General features: G+C 44.0%; 1 long non-coding RNA gene across 1 annotated transcript in view; it reads left to right on the top strand.

The window, feature by feature from the left end:
• Positions 1-12,495, top strand: part of LOC109497322 — a 51,934-nt gene extending 39,439 nt beyond the window's left edge. The window contains exons 3-4 of the long non-coding RNA XR_002740376.2: positions 4,770-4,847; positions 10,595-12,495. This is a non-coding gene — a long non-coding RNA (uncharacterized LOC109497322). The remainder of the gene's footprint in view (positions 1-4,769; positions 4,848-10,594) is intronic.
• Positions 12,496-17,393: the final 4,898 nt, after the last annotated feature.

Below are 17,393 nucleotides of genomic sequence, written 5' to 3'. Positions count from 1 at the left end.
TATCCTCTTTATTCCTAAAGAATACTTTTACTGGTTACAGGATTCTGGGTTGATGGTTGTTTTCTTTCAGCTCTTGAAAAATACTACCCTGTTTGTCTGACTTCCATTGTTTCTGATGAGAAAACTGCTGTCTTTGAATTCCTTCTTCTTTATAGGTAAAGTATAGTTTTTCTCTGATTGTTTTTAAGATGTTTTTCTTTGTTTTTAGTTTTCATAAGTTTAATTGTGTTGTATCTTATTGTGGATTTCTTTGGATTTATCTTATTTGACATAGCCTAAGCTTTTTAAATCTGTAGGCTTACTTCTCTTGACAAACTTGTGAAGTTTTCAGCTGTTATTTCTTTTCTTTCTTTCCACTTTATTTAGGCATGATTGATATACAAAAACCCTGCACATAATTTACGTGTATAATTTGGTGAGTTTGGACATATGTATACACTCACATTACCATCACCATAATCAAGGTAATAAACATATTGATCACTTCTAAAAATTTCCCTATGTCCCTTTGTGTTGATTTGTTTGTCTACCTGTTTGTTTTGTGGTAAGAACACATAACGTGAGACCTGCCCACTTAACAAATGTTTAAGTTCATAATGTCCCCTCATTTCTTCTAGTGCTTATTGAGCCCCATGCCCTTGCTCCGTCCCTTCTGGAACTCTGATGACACAAAGGTTGGATCTTTTGTTATAGTCCCACAGAGCCCTGATGCTCTGTCCTCTTTTCTTTTCCTGTTTGTTTTCTCTCTGCTGTTCAAATTGGGTAATTTCTATGGTTCTATCTTCCGGTTCACTGATTCTTTCCTCTGTCCCCTCCATTCTCTGCCGAGTCCACCTTCTGAGCTTTTATTTAGGTTATTTTATTGTGTTTAGGACTTAAATTTCTAAAATTTCCATTGGGTTTCCTTTATATTCTCTATTGCTTTGTTGAGGCTTTCCATTTATTTCAGTTATTTCAAGTTTATTCATAATTGCTTGTTGAAGCATTTTTAATGATGGCTGTTTTCAGACTTTTGTCAGATAATTCTAACATCTGTCTCATCTTCGTGTTAGCATCTACTGATTTTTTTTTTATTCATTCAATCTGAAATCATCCTGTCTCTTGGTATAATGAGTGATTTCCTATTGAAACCTGGATATTTTTGTATTATTTAAACCTCCTGTTTAGCTGGGTTTCTTTGACACCATTTCCACAGGAGAAGGGGGAGGGGTGGCAAATCCTCATTACTGACGATAGGAGCTAGAAGTCTGGGTTTCCCACTCAGCCTCTATTGAAACCCAAGGGGGGAGGTTCCTCATTACTGCTGGGTTGAGCTGAGAATCCTGGCTCCCCATGGGTCTCTATTGACACTCTCCATTACTGCTGGGAGATGGTGAAAGCCTTGACTCCCACTAGAAGTCCTTTGACACCACCCCAGTGGGGAGTGGGAGGAATACCTTATTAGTCCAAGATGGAGGTAGAATTCCAGGCTCCCTACTGCAGTGGCAGCAGGGAGGCATTAATGGCCAGCAGAGATGAAAGTCCCAGATCCCTGCTTGCCCTTCTCTGACACCACCCCAGCAGGGATGTTGGGATGCCTTGTTACAGCCTCGCAAATGTCAAAGTCTAGCTCCCTTTTACCCTTTTCTGGTATGGTTTCTGTGATGTTTAACTAGGGTAGAGCAGTAATTGTCTAAAAGTTTTCTGTCTTGCTAAGCTTCCCTTTCCCTGGTCATTGCTCTAGAGAGAGTAGGCTTTGTTGTTGGGGCTTTTTTGTTTGTTCCCATTGGTGTTTCCTAGTCACCAGCTTCTTCTGCTCTAAGTTTCTTTCTAGGACATTTTGATTCCTGTCTGAGCTTGGGTCATCTGTGCCCACATCACATGGGGCTGTTGTAACAGCACTGTGAGGTCCCCTGGAAGATCACGTGGGTACCGTCTGCCCCAAGGGGCCTCCTGAACATGGACAGAGACAACCATGGTTTACAGACAGGAACACAACATGGATAATGGGGGGCAGGGAGGCAGGGAGGCAGGGAATGAGTCATTTGTTCTTTCTTCAGGAGTGTTTTTGGTGCTTGAAGAGTGATTTTTTTCATCATGTGTCCAACCTTTATTATTTCTTTTGTCGTTGTCATTATGAAGAGTTCACAACTATTCTAGGAAAAATGAGAAACTAATGTTGAGGAAAAAGAAGAAGCTAACCTAAATCTCACCACCAGAGAAAAGAACTATTAACTTTTTGGTTTATATCTTGTAGTCTTTTATTTTGAATATATTATATGCACATGTGTAAATATATGTGCATCTGATTTTAAAGTAAAATAGAATAACATTAAACATAGTTTTTTCAGTTTTATATTTTATTTTTTAAATGTTTATTTATTTATTTTGAGAGAGAGAGCACAAGCAGGGAGAGGGGCAGAGAGAGAGAGGGAGAGAGAGAATCCCAAGCAGGTTCTGTGCTATCAGTGGGGAGCCCGACTCCAGCTAGAACCCATGAACCATGGGATCATGACCTGAGCGGAAATCAAGAGTTGGGTGCTTAACCAACTGAGCCATCCAGGCACCCTCAGTTTTATATTTTAAAGTAATTTCATACTAACAAAAAGTTGCAAGAATAGTAACAAGGAACTCCCATATTCCCTTCACCAGATTCACCAAATGTTTCCATGTTGCCCTATTTCTTTCATCCCTTTCTCTCGTTCTCCCAGTCTCTTTACTCTGTACTCCTAAATATTTCAGTGTCTATTTTCTAAGAACAAGAGCATTCTTTTGCATAACCACAGTACAATTAACATTGTTTCAATAATATTATCCAATCTACAAACCATTGTGCAAATATTGCCAATTGTCCCAATAATATTTGTTTTTCTGGTCCAGTATTCATTCTGGAATCATAAATTGTATTTAGTTTTCATGTCTCTTTAGTTTTCTGTAATCTGGAGCCATTCCTCAGCCTTTATTTGTCTTTCCTGATTTTAACATTGTTAAACAGTACAGACCAAGGTGTTTTACAAAATGTCCCCCAATCTGAGTTTGTCTGATCTTTCCTCCTGATCAGACTCAGATAATGCTTTTTAACAGGAATATCACCAAAGTGATATTGTGTCCCTCTCTATGCATCTTATCAAGAGGCACTTAATGATAGTTTGTTCTATTGTTGGCAATGTTAACTTTTATTTCTTGGTTAAAATGGTGTGTTCCAGGTTTCTCTTCTGTAAAGTTACTATCTTCTCTTTTGTATTAGTAGATAATTTTTGGAGTGATACTTTCAGACGATATAAATATTCTCTACCTCATCAAATATTCACCCATAAGTTTTAGCATCCATTGCCTGAATCACTTGCTACTGTGATGCTTGCAAAAAGGTTATTTTCTCATTTCAACAATGTATTTTACATCTATCAGTTGGCATTCTATTATAAGGATGTGGTTTCTTTCTACGTCCTTTTTTTCACTGAGAAATTTTAATGCCTTTTGCGACGTCACAATGCTCTTCTGGTACTAACTACCTAGAGTTTATCACAGACTCCACAGGTTAAGGGCACAGCCTCCAATGAGACTGTCCTCACTTCAGATGGGCCCCCCAGTCATCCATTATTTTGACCAACTAGCTTCAAGTTTGGGAGGTTCACATGACCCCCTGAGGTTTGGTCATTTGCTAGGATGACTCCCAGAATTCCAGAAGGTGCTACCCTTATGATTACGGTTGTGTTAGGAAGACTGTAGATCAGGACCAACCAAACAAAGAGACACACAGAGTGAGATCCGGCAGCACTTCTTCCCTACAAATCTTTGATGCTATCTTCCCAGTGCCAGGTCTTACGCTAAGTTAGGTGATGGAGGCACAAGTCAGATATGGGGAGCAGACCTGCTGCCGGCTGATGAGAGGGAGGGAAGACCACCCAGGTAGAGGGAATAGCATTGCAAAGATGCAGAGGCATGTAGTGGAATTCTTTGGCATGATCAGAACATTGGTTGGAACATTATATATAATGCTGAGTGAGAGTGTTGTGGAGAATGAAGCTATGCACTGAAGTTTGCACCTTGTCCTATGGGCCCGGGAGGAGCAGAGTCTGTGAAAGGAAGTGAGGAGGGCAGTGACAGGATCATAGCTATGTGACATAAGTAGCTCTCTGCACATTATGGAGGATGGATTGCAAGGAGAGGACACTCAGAGACTGCTGGAGATTTGTAGAAAAAAGGCAGGAGGTGATGAAGAGTACAAGCTAAGGTGGGAGCCATGGGCATGGAGAGCAGGGGTGAGTCAAGGTGAGGGTAGGTGTTCCAGGAGGGTCATCAAGGAGACCACGCTGGGGTGTGTGAGCTCTCCCCCTGGTCCTGGACCCCTCTAGTTAGAAACCTTCTCATTATCATCTGTCTTAGAGGCCAGTGTGCCTCTTTTTCCCATTTTATGTGGTTGATAATTTCCCCAAACAGGATAAGCCTGAAGAAATCTGCACAAAGACTCACTGTAATTAAATTTCTGAAAACCAAAGATAAAAATCTGGAAACTAGGTCAGATGCAGTATAGCTGATTTACAGAGTTAATAATAACTCCACAAGTGTGCACAGAGCAGCAAACTCTTCATTAATGTGCTATTTTTGCCAGGTTTTTGGTATCAAAGTTATGCTGGTTTCATAAAAGGAACTTGGAAGCTTTCCTTTTTTCTCTGTGCACTGAAATGCTTTAAATAGCACTGAAGTTATCGTTTCTCTAAGGATTTGGTTGAGTTCACTTATGGGGCTGGTAATTTCTTTTTTTTTTTTCTTTTTACATCTGTATTAAGATGTGCCTATGAAACTGTCACCCCAATCAACATGACCTTAGATCTTACCCAAGAGACTTGTCCAGGATCATATATCAGGTGGGTGACACCCCCTCCCAAAATTTCCTTGTGCCCCTTTGCAGTCCACCCCTCCTCCACTCTTGTCCCCAGGCAACCCTGACCTGCTTTCTCCTATTATAGATTAGTTTGCATGTTCTAGAATTTATGTAAATGGAATCAAACCGTATGTACTCTTTCTCCGTTTGGCTTCCTTCACTCAGCCTACTTGTTTTGATATACACCCATGTTATGTGTATCAATAGTTCATTCATTTTTATTGCTGAGTAGAATTCCATTGTATGAATACACCACAATTTGTCTATATATTTACCAGTTGAGTGACATTTGGGTTGTTTTCAGTTGGGGACTATTTAAATACAGGTGCTCTAAACATTCATATAGAAGTCTTTGTGTGGATATATGTAACTTAGGAATATATTAGGTCACATAAGTGTATATTTACCTTTTTTTTTAGAAATTCTGTTTAATTGTTTTCTTTTTTTTGTAAGTCTATTTATTTATTTTGAGAGAGAGAGAGAGAGAGCATGAGCAGGGGAGGGGCAGAGAGAGAGAGGGAGAAAGTGAGAATCCCAAGCAGGCTCTGCACCATCAGCACAGAGCCCAATGCGGGGCTTGAACTCACAAACCATGAGATTGTGACCTGAGCCAAAATTAAGAGTCAGACTCTGAACCGACTGAGCCACCCAGGTGCCACATAGGTGTGTATTTAACTTTTTAAGAAACTGCCAAACTATTCTCTAGTGGTTGTTCCACTTTACATTTCCACCAGCATCATCCAAGAGTCCCAGTGACTCTGTATCCTCACCAACACCAATTATGAGTTTTGAGTGGTTGTGATTTGGCAACTTTCTCTATTTCTTCTCTTCATCTTAGGCTTGGGTTGCCCAGACAAAAGAGGTGGAGGCATATCTTAGCTACTGATGTTTCATTGCAGGGTAGGGGTGGGGAATACAGATTGAGGAAAAACTGGAAGGGAAGCAGGGAAGGAGAGAAAACAAACACAAGGTGGTACATTGCAAAGCTAGTCACGGGCACAAGAAAACACAGGAGGCCACTCAGCCATGGAATGTCTCTGGAGAAGCCATATGGAACTGGAACATCTTGGCAGGGTATTAAGGAAGGGAGAGGAATTTATCCACTGATGGCTTTCCATCTCTTGTCATTCTTGGTTCAAATTTACCCCCATGGAGCCTTAACTCCCCTGAATGTGTTGTGTGGCCCCTTTGGACAGCTGCTGGGGAAACCAGATCTGACACCCCAGAGCATAGCGTGGGCATCCCAGGGCACGGTTCTTCATCTGAGTCTAGAAACAAGAGCCTCTGGTTGCCCAGTTAGGTTGGACCAGGACATCTAGGGCATGTGTTTCTTGCAGTGAAGGTGAGGGGAGGCTGTGCTGAAGCCTAGACAGGACTCTGTGGGAGGCTGAGCCCACAGCAGTTGGGAGATGAACTGGCAGTGGGGCCAGCACTGAGCACTGGAGTGGTGCCACAGCCAATGCAGTGGAGCAAACCTGGAGAGATCTGTAAGTTGAGTTGGGTACAATCTTTTGAGACACTTTATGTCTATTAGCCCCTCTAATCTTTGACATAGCCTTGGAATGCAGGCAGGGATTTACAGCCCTGCATTTCAGATGAAGAAAGGTAGGTCTTGTCTAAGCGACTTGCCCGGGATCGTACATCAGGCGGGTGAGACACTTGGGCCTCTGTCTGGACCCAGTGCTCTTTCCACATGCTATACAGATGCCAGATATTCTAAGATGTACATTTTGGAGACTGTGTCTGGTTTGGGACACCGTCAAGAAGACAGAAAAACACATCCCAAATCTCGTGTTGGGGTTTTTTTTGGGGGGGGTTTTTTTTGGCTACTTTGGGGGAGTCAGGCAGCAGGAGGTCCAGATAATGAGACTGCCATGGGAAGGAAGTTGGGGAATCTGGGAGTCTAGTCCTAATTTGTGTGACCTTGGGCCAATGATTGTTCCCCTTGGACCTCTAAATCAGCAAACATTTGGTGAGAATGTATGCACTATGTGCCATACATTGTACCAATTGTGGGGAATATCAAAATGAGAACAATAGTCCTTGTCCTAATGAAATTTCTAATCTGGACCCTCCCCTATGTTCATTCGTCCTGTCAAGTGGGGGAGTCTCTTTCTCCTTTGCCTTGAGTCTGGGGATATTGATCTTGAGCTTGAAGAAGCTCAAGAATAATGAGAGATGTAGGATTGGCCATCCCTATCAGCCCAGCTGGCAGTCAGTCAATCCCTAGAAGCAGAGCCAGCCTGCTGGTCTGCAGTTAAGCACAGACACACACAGATCCAGTCAATACTAGAAGAACTGCCTAACTGAGCCCAGCCTATACTACCAGCCCACAGAATTGTGAGCTAAATAAATGATTGTGGTTATAAGTCACTGGTTTTAAGCTGTTTTATTATAAAGCAACAGCTATCCGATACAACATGCAAAATGCTTAGCACAGTAACCACAGTTTAACTAATGGAGATGATGATGATGATGATGATGGTCGTGGTGGTGGGCAGTATCCATGCTCAGGCCACTGTTGGGAATAGAAGAAAAGGTGGCTTCATGACTCCCAAAAGCAGCTCGTGGCATGACATTATTCACAAGGAGAAAAGGCAACAATGACTTCCAGTGAATTTCTACTCACTTATTTGTTCTTCAAGGTCTTGACCAATTATAAAGACCTTAAGCCTGGCTAAGGAGATTTGACTTCATGTCCACTATGAAGATCCACTGACAGATTCTAGGCTGAGAGTGTGGGATAATGACTATTTTAGAAAGATAGTGCAGTGGTCAGAAAGGGTCAGGGAGAGAGACGGCCTGAGGGAGGGAGGAGGACAATGTCAGCCACCTCCTTATGCCTTTTATAGCACCCATGACCCTTAGAATAACTCTGACTCCTCAGACTCCACAGGGTCTGAGGTGCGATTGACCTCTATCTACTTGAATCTTTCTCCCCCGTTCTCACTCTGCTCCACTCACCAATTTCTCTTAGTCCCTTGGACATGCCCTAATTCATCTTCCCTCAGTGCCTTTGTACATGCTATGCTGTTGCCTTCCTTTCCTTCCTGTGTCACTTGTTCTCGTCCTTCAAATTTCTGTAACTCAGATGTCTCTGAATCCTTAATCTAAACCAGGTCACCCTGAAGTACCCACCAAAAACGCTATCCTTTTCTTCTGTGGCAGTTGCCATGGTTTATACTTGCATGTGTAATATAGGAGTCATGATTCGATGGGTATCTGTCTCCTCCGCCAGACTGTGAGCTCTGCTGGGTCTGTCTTGCTCACTGTTGTGCCCAGAGCCTGGCCCAATGCCTGGTGTGTATCAGGCATAAACAAAATGAATATAAAATGAATGGATGCCCTTAAGTGAAAACCCCTTGGGGCAGAATATCCATGCTTACTTAGAATCTCTCTGTCCTGAAATGACAAAAGAGAAAGGAGAGAGAGACCACAATCCTTAGAGCTCTTCTTGGGGACAAATTGGTCTTGCCCTGGAAGTGTCACTCAGGACTCTGGCTCCTGTTTTATAGCCAGAGGACACATTTAATCCAGACAATAAATAATCCATCCCACCAGCCCTCATGGCTGAGCGGAAGGTCCTTAAGGAAAGACCAACACTGATGTGGAACATTGAGTTCCCCAACCTCAAGGACACAGAATTTTCCTGCAGGGTTTTAATCATCTATTTGAACAAGGAATGTTTCCCCAAGCCTTGCTTCATAAACAAGTCTGTGATCAGAGGCAAACAAACAGCCCCTGTGTGGACATCTGACGTCTGGAAGATTTCATCTGGGCAGCAGCAGAGAGACTTCACAGAGAAGCCCACAGAGTTGAAAGCAATGAAAACCTTTGTGGCCATATCCCAGTGTCCCCAAATAGGACAGTCATTGACATCTCTCCCCTTCCTTTTGAAGAATTCCTTTTTGTAATTGGAGCTCCTGGCTTATATACAGCTATTTGTGGGTTTATGTGCCCCTATCTTTCCATTTCTCCTACTAGACCTTTTATGAGGGCAAAGGGCAAGGATAGATCTCATTCACCCATTGTTTTCCTACCCATACATTGCTCAATGCTTGGCACAGAGCTGGCCCCATAAATGTTTGCTGATTGGATAAGCAGTGGTGAAAGGTTGAGTTACAAGTGGGATGGAGAGAGGGCAAACAGTCTGAGAATGGGTTCGTGTGTACAAAAAAGGTAAAGTTAAAAGCCTAGTGGAGAAATGGAGTGGAGGCTGATGAGACTGGGAGTCCCTGAATCAAGCCATGCCCAAAGATTTGACCATCAGTGGAGTTTTCAGTCATTTGTGCCAGAATATTCCCTTTGTTGACTAATCCATGTCCACAGAAAGACTTTATATAAACATTCACAACATCTGTATTCTTAACAGCTAAAAACTAGAAACAATCGAGATGTCTATCAACAGGTGAATGAATAAACCAATTGAGAGATAGCCGTAATTCATAGAACAGAATACTATTTGGCAACCCAGCAATAAAAGGATCGAACTACTGATGCAAACAGCAATGTAGGTGAATCTCATAGACATTATACTGAACCTGATAAGCCAGATTCAAAGGACCACATACTGTGTGATTCTATTTAAAGGAATTTTTGGAATGGCTTAGCAAAACTATAGTGAAATGATTCAGATGAGTAGTCACCTTTGGAGAAGTGGGAATTGACTGGAAAGCGAGGTGAAGGAACTTTCTGGGGAACTGGAGCTATTTTATATCTTGATCTGGCTGGTAGTTACATGCATGTACATATATGTAAAAACCATCAAGCTGTGCATTTTATTTTATTTTATTTTATTTTTTTATTTTTTTATTTTTTAAATTTTTTTTTCAACGTTTATTTATTTTTGGGACAGAGAGAGACAGAGCATGAACGGGGGAGGGGCAGAGAGAGAGGGAGACACAGAATCGGAAACAGGCTCCAGGCTCTGAGCCATCAGCCCAGAGCCCGACGCGGGGCTCGAACTCACGGACCGCGAGATCGTGACCTGGCTGAAGTCGGACGCTTAACCGACTGCGCCACCCAGGCGCCCCAAGCTGTGCATTTTAGATGCATGCATTTTACTGTATGTAAAGTATACCTAAATTTTTTTAAGCGTTGGATTAGATTCTCTCTGAAGTCCTTCTAATTCTCTTGTGTTTAGGGTTCTGGGATAGAGTATGGGTAATTGTTCCCCGTTTCTGAGTTTCTTTGGTGTCCTGTAGCTAGAAGGGCACTAGCATAGGAGTGCAGAGATCTGGGCACTGGCCAGGCAGAGTCGTAGGGATAGAGACTGAGTAAAAGCAGAGGAAGCCAGTGGGTGGCAGGAAGAAGAAGCAGATGCACAAAAAGAAGGGAGAGAGAGGAAAAGAGAAATGAGAGACAGATAAAGGGAGGCAAAGAGAAGGCAAGGAGACAGAGATCTAGAGAGTGAGACAGAGAGAGGGTCACAGAAAGACAGAGTGACAGCAGGAGACTAAGAGAGAGACTGAGAGACTAGAAGGAGTGCCAGAGATCCAGAAAGGGGGAAAGGGGGAAGGAAGGAGAGAAGAGGAGAGGGAAACAGAGAGGGAGAGAGAGGGAGAGAGAGGGAGAGAGAGGGAGAGAGAGAGAGAGAGAGAGAGAGAGAGAGAGAGAGAGACCGACCCAGGGGGAGATAAGGAAAGGAACGTAGATTACCATATGTGGCCCCAGTGAGGTAGCCATTTTGCCTTTTGCTGGATTTCACCACTCACTGCCTCCTCCCTGTAGGGACCACTGGATGCCACACCTGTCCTTGAACCTCTGCAACCTCCAGCTATGCCTGCTGACAATGAAGACCTGCTGCCTTTGTGCTGACTTCCTTGTACAGCCCTGAAAGTCCCCCAAAAGCTGTGTGATTATTCTTTCTTTGTGTACCAGCCTCACCCCAAGGATGGGAGTGTCCAGAGGGCAGGGACTTGCTGTCATTATGAGCATCCTCCAGTCTTCCACACTTGTGCCCAACAGGCATGAGTCAACTGGGCACGTTGATGCATCAGTTCATTTTTCCTACCAGGAAGCATTCAGGGGTGTTGCAAGATGCTTATACCTTTCAGTTTTGTTTGGGACAGTGGCCCCAGCCCCTGAGCCAACCCCATTAGGTTCTGGTTGTAGGGCTGGCAGAAACTGGTAGGGGCACTGTCTGCCCCCTGGGGAATTGTGCTGTTATACAGGACAGTAGGAGTGGTGAAATCAGGAAGCCCAGGTCAGAAAGCAATGAAATGCTGGCCAGAACACATGGTCCTGAAAGGGAAAATCAATCACACAGTGGGCTCAGAAGATTTCAGAAAGTGGAGCTTGAGGGGAACCTGGGTGGCTCAGTTGGTTAAGCGTTTGACTCTTGATTTCAGCTCAGGTCATGACCTCATGGTTGTGAGGTGGAGCTCTGTGTTGGACTCTGTGCTGACAGCATGGAGCTTGCTCGGGATTCTCTCTGTCCCTCTCTTTCTGTCCCTCCCTTGATCGTGCTCTCTCTCTGTCTCAAAATAAATAAAAATTTAAAAGAAGAAGAAAGAAAACAGAGCTTGCTTGGGCAAGAGGTACAGGGCTAAGACTGAATTAAGCAAAGGTGTAGGAGGGTCTCTTGAGGTTGGTGTGCTGGAAAGACCCGTGGGCGGACATGGTGTGTGTCTGTTACATAATTTCCCAATGGTCATTGAACTTGGGCCGAGCACCAAGACCAAGATCCTCCTTCCTCCCCCTTCCTTCCAGGCAGCCAGAAAGCCCAGGGTCTCAGCTGAGTGGATTAACTACTAAATCATCACATAAGAAGCCCAACTTAAGACTTAGGGGATGGCACCAAGTCTGGATTTTGCTAGAACTTCTCTCATCCACTGCCAAGACAGCTTCCTTTGAGGACGGCCCTAACCACATGTCGGCCATGCCTCACTTTGGTGTCAGGATGGCTGTGCCCGCAGCCCCTTCTATGGACTGACACTTGCCTGACAGTCCAGCCCTGAGATCTGGGATTTTCCATCTTTTTGTTCCCAGATGGCCCCATCTGAGGCCCTAGACCTTTAGGAATGTGTTTTGCCTAGGTCCCAGGGGTGACACTAATGAGTTCTGAGTTCCCTTCCGTTCTCTCTGGCTGGGATGTGGTTCTGAGTGTGGGTGGAGGAATGCTTGAGTGTGGTTCTTGTTTGCATCTTTGGAAATCCTTTGGCAGGAAAGGAGGCCGGGACTCAGTGTCTATTCTAACAGGAGCTGCTTTGGGGGTTCTAGTCGACAGGGAGGTGGGTCTTTGAAGAACTGGGGAGGAAGAAGAGTTGGTTTTTGTTTCTACTCCAACCCCTACTTTTGTTTCATGCCATTGCATTGCCTCTCTCAGGGGTAGTTAAAATCTTATTTTTAAGCAGGTTTCTGGTCCACCACCATTTATTGTGTGGCCTGGGGCCACCTACTGTGCCTCAGATACCTCACCTGGCTGTGCTGCTTCCAGCTTAGTGATTCGAAGCTTCTCTGAGCTCTAAACCTGCCAGTCTCTGAAAAGAAACCATAATTATCCTCACTTTCCAAAAACAAAGGACAAGAGCCGATGTGCAATTGGTTATCCCTTCTTCCCCAACGGTGAGCATGGTTTCTCAGCAGGCAGAATTAGCATGATGGTCTCCCAGGCTGTAGAGAGGAAGAAATACAGTAAGAAGCTTGAAAGGATTTGCAAACTGAAATAAGCAATGCAAATATTTGCACTAATACCTGCCCCCAACCTCTCCCAAGTATCACATGCTGTATCTTATTTTTTTTTTATGGTTTTGCTCTGTGTGTGTATGTTGGTGTGTGTGTTTGGCACATGTGTATTGGTGTGGCTGTGTTTTGTGTGTGTGTGTCAATGTGTGTCTGTAGGTGGAGTCAGTGAGCTACTGCATGTAAAGCCCGGGTCCTAGAACATAGTATATTCTCAGTAAATGTGAGTCGTTATGAAAGCTTGGAACTTCTTCTGTTTTCCTTTGTTTTTAACCCTATTTTTTTTTAATCAAGGTATAACACTCAGTAAAGTGCACAGACCTTAGCTGTAGAGCATGATGGATTTTTGCATGTGTATACATCCATGTGGCCACCACCCAGATCAAAAAATGGGATACTGCCAGCTCCCAGCAGCTTCCCTGCAGCATCAGTGTCCACTTTCCTTTATTTAAAGTTTCCTTATTTATTTTGGGAAAGCGAGAGAGAAGGAGAGAGCACACGAGCACATGCTCGTGCAGGGGAGGGGCAGAGAGAGAGGGAGAGAAAGAATCCAGAGCAGGCTCCTACTGTCAGCGCAGAGCCCAACGCGGGGCTCAAACTCACAAACCACAAGATCATGACCTGAGCCGAAGTCAGGTGCTTAACTGACTGAGCTGCCCAGGCACCCCCAGTGTCCACTCTCCTGACTTCTATCATCTTAGATTGGTTGTCCATGGTTTCAGACTTCACATAAATGGAGCCATACAGTATACACTCTTCAGGTCTGGCTTCTTCAGTTCAACATAGTGCCTATGAGATTCATCCATATTTAGCAGAGCTTTTTTCTTTTAACTTCCAGTGTCGTGTGGCATTGTCCAGACTTAGCATGTACTCATCCCTTCTCCTGTTGGTGACCATCCCATCCGTTTCCAGTTTGGGCTGTCATGAGTAAAGCTTCTGCAAGCAAGGCTTTCGTGGACATAAGCACTGATTTTGGTTGGGTATCTACCCAGACGAGAATTTCCTAGGTCATAGGGTATCTGCATCTTTGCTTTTAATAGATGCTGCCAAACAGTTTTCTGAAGTGCTTTTAGGTTACTCTCCAAACAGCAATAATCGAGAGTTCCAGTTGCTTCATATCCATCTACATCCTCACTGTCACAGTTGGCTTCTCCAGAGGCAGGTGCTGTGATGGAGTCGGGGTTGCAAGGCATCTGTTAGGGCTCAGCACCTGTGAAAAGAAAGGGGAGGAGCAGAATTGGACAAAGGGAGAGAAGCTGATCTGCGGTGCGGGCCAACAGAGCCCCAGTCAACCCAGCAGGGAGCCCCGGGGTGAGCACTGCCCACCCCAGTGACTACTTTGGTGGAAACAGCAGACCTAGAACCCTGCCTCACTCAGTCCCTGGATGTGGACTGCTGCGGGAGGGCCATGGCCCCAGGCAAGGCAGTTCTCCAGAGCAGAAGCAGGTGTTGAAGGAGCTGACAGCACTCCCTATGACCGGTCCCCAACCCTCCCTCGAAGGGAGATCTCTCTGAGTCCAGCACATACACACTAGTCATGGGGGAGAGAGGGCGGTGATAGTGTCCTACTGAGATTTTAATCAGCATTTCCATGATGACTCATGTTGCTGTTGCACTTGTTGGCCTTTCGGATATCGTCTTTTGCACAGTGCCTATGCAAGTTTTTGCCCATTAAAAAAAATTGAGATGTTTGCTTTTTCTTATTAATTTATAAAAGTTCTGGATATGAGTTACTTTTCATACATATACTGCAAACATCTTTTGTCAATCTGTTTTGTTTAGGAAATCTGTTCCTATCCTATAGGGTCATGAAGCTATTCCTATCTTTTTCTTTTTCTAGAAGATTTATCATTTTTAGATCTATGATCCATCTCAAATTCATATTTGTATTTGGTACGAGTTAGGTTTTTTTTCCCCCATATGGAAATCCAATTGGGCTAATGCTACTCAATGAAAAGATCATCTTTCCCCCACCGAATTGTAGTACATCTTTACTGTAAATCAGCTGAAGGAATATGTGTTTGTCTCTTTCTGGGCTCCTTATTCTGGCCCATTTGATGGGATTATTCTGTGCCACACTGTCTTACTGCCTGTGGATTTATAAAAACTCTTAACATCTGGTGGTGTTAAATCCCCCAACTTTTTTTTTTTTTTGAGATTGTCCTTACCTATTCTAGGTCCTTTGAATCTCCATATAGATTTTAAAATCAACATGCGTTTCCTCAAAAATATCTGCTGAGATATTGATCTACATTGGGCTTACATTGACTGTATACATCTATTTGGGGAGAATTGTATCTTAACATTAAGTTGGCCAATCAGTGACTATCGTGTAATTCTCCACTTAGACCTTCTTCAGTTTATCTGCAAAGTTCTGTAGTTTTTAGCATAGAGATCTCATACCTCTTTCATTAGATTTACTCATAAATATTAGATGATTTCAATATTATTATAAATGATATTTAAAGTTTTTCATTTTCTGGTTATTGCTAGCATATAGAAATTCAATCGATTTTTACATGTTGATTATATTCAGCAACCTTACTAAATATACTCATTCTAATAGTTTGCAGATTATTTGGATTTTTCCATATACAACATTGTCATCTGAAATAATACAGTTTGTAAGTTTCCTTTCCAATCATGTTTTATTTTTATTTTTCTTGCCTTATTGAAATGACTGGGTCCTGCCATACAATGTTGGATAGAAAAGTTAGTGGTGGACATCCTTTTCTTGATCCTATACTTAGGAGAAAAGCATTTAATATTTCACCATTAATGATGATGTTAGGTGTGTGTGTGTGTGTGTGTGTGTCTGTGTCTGTCTGTCTGCCTGTCTCTGTGTGTATCTGTATGTTTGGCAGATTCCCTTTATCAGATTAAGGAAATTCTATCTGATACTCTTTTCTGAGAGTTTTTGTCATGAAAAGGCACTGAATTTTAATAAATACTTTTCTGTATCGATTTTAGCTCACATCTACAGATGCAGCTTTCAAACGCTGGAAAGTGGTTTGTGACTGATGTCAGGCCAGAGGGTTTCTGAGGGAGCTGGGCCCCTGTGGGGGCTGGATGAGATGGCTGCAGGAGGGCAGGAGTGTGAGGTGCCCTGGAGAGACAAGTCAGTGACATGTGTGATCACCCATCTCAGCCCTGATGGACCCCTGCTCTGCTCGTTCCCAGCAAGCACTTGGGGTCTTTTTCTGAATGGAAACTAGACCCTTTTATAGGACCCTGTGCCAGGCGCTATGTGAGGCCTCACGGGGGAACGCATGACCCAGGTGCTCCAGGGCCTTCGGGTTTTGCCACATGTCATGTCTTCATGCAGTTCTTAGGAGGAACTAGATTTGCACTAGAACCAGGGGGCCTGTGTCTCTCTCCTTTCTTCCACAGCATCTCCCTGCCAGACACCAAAGGCTCTTGGGAGCAGCTGGACTGTGTACAAGCGGGGAAAGAGCAATGGAAAATGCATCAGATGATCCCCACCCTCACCCATTTCGTCCCCTGCCTAGTTGTCTTGTGGATATTTGGCCTTCCCAGTGCGGTCTGGGAAGACTTAGAAAGTTTCCTTCCAGAGCCCCAGGAGGCCAAGAACGGGAGCTGCCCCAGGCCATTTCTGTCCCTGGGTCTCCTTTCAAAGGATTTCTGGATAGATGAGAGAGATTGTGGCTTGTGGGCAGTCAGGAGGGAAGGCCTATCGTTTCAGATTTCTGGCTTGGCTCAAAGATTCAAACTCTAATTCTCAGACTAAATGCCTCAGTCCACTGGGAATAAAGGTCTTCCCTTCAAAGAATGATCACCATATTTGTTGCTTCTGCTGCCTTTGCTCAGGTACCTTCTTTCCATACCAAGTCTCTGTTTCAGCCAAACTCATGTGGAAATTAGGACTCTTTGGGTTGCAAGTGACACAAACAGATGGCAAACTAGCCTAACCCTCAAAAGAGGTGAAATTTATTGCTTCACAGATCTGAAAAGTCTAGGATGGAAATCCAGGTGCTCAAACACCGTCGTGAGGAATGGGACTGTCTCCATTTTTGGCTCTGGTTTCTGCCGCACGGGCTTTATTCTCAGGCAAGCTCTTCCTTTACAGTGGCAAAGAAGATCCAGCATACATCCTCCCAGCTTGGTAACTACAGTGGAAATACAACACCCTTTTTCAGTAGATGAGGCAAAAATACCAGGAAGGGCTCTCATTGGCCCGGGTTAATTCACACACCCGTATTGAGAATCAGCCCCACTGGAAACACATGGTCTGAGAATGGGGGAAGGGTGGATCCTGAGAGGAAAAAACGTTTTTCAACTAGAATTAAATGTGCCAGGCAGGCAAAATCACTCAGCACCACCTCCTCCAGCTGCCCCTGCCCACATCCATGCCTTTGTTCACATATTTCCCTTTCTGGAATGTTGTCCTCCTTCCTCGGCTTAATGTCCCTTCCTCTAATCCTCACCTCCCCTGGAAACCTTCCCCAGCCTTCCAGCCCACACAGATCTCCCCCTTCTTTGAACTCCCTGTGTGCCAGTGGTCTATATGTTTGATTTTACTTTAAAGCAAATATAACTCGATTGCTTTCTTCTGATTATATCATATGAATACTTGTTCCCCAGGCAAATCAAAATACAGAGATGAAATCCCATTACCCACAGAGGCTTCTCAGGGGAGGTGACGCTGTGCCCAGGTCTGAGGTTTGAGTAGAAGTGAGGCAGGCGTGGATGGAACAGAGCCAGGGGTGTTTCGGGGTCCGGAGCCAGCCCAGGCAAAGTCTCCAGGTTTGAGGAAGTGACAGCAGCTTGGTGAGCAGGAGTGGAGTGGAGAGGTTTAGAGAGGAGACTGGCACATGGGGGCCACGGC

The sequence above is a fragment of the Felis catus genome, chromosome A2 (assembly GCF_018350175.1).
Source record: "Felis catus isolate Fca126 chromosome A2, F.catus_Fca126_mat1.0, whole genome shotgun sequence".
Lineage (NCBI taxonomy): Eukaryota > Metazoa > Chordata > Mammalia > Carnivora > Felidae > Felis > Felis catus.
This window is presented reverse-complemented; position numbering and strand designations above follow the sequence as displayed.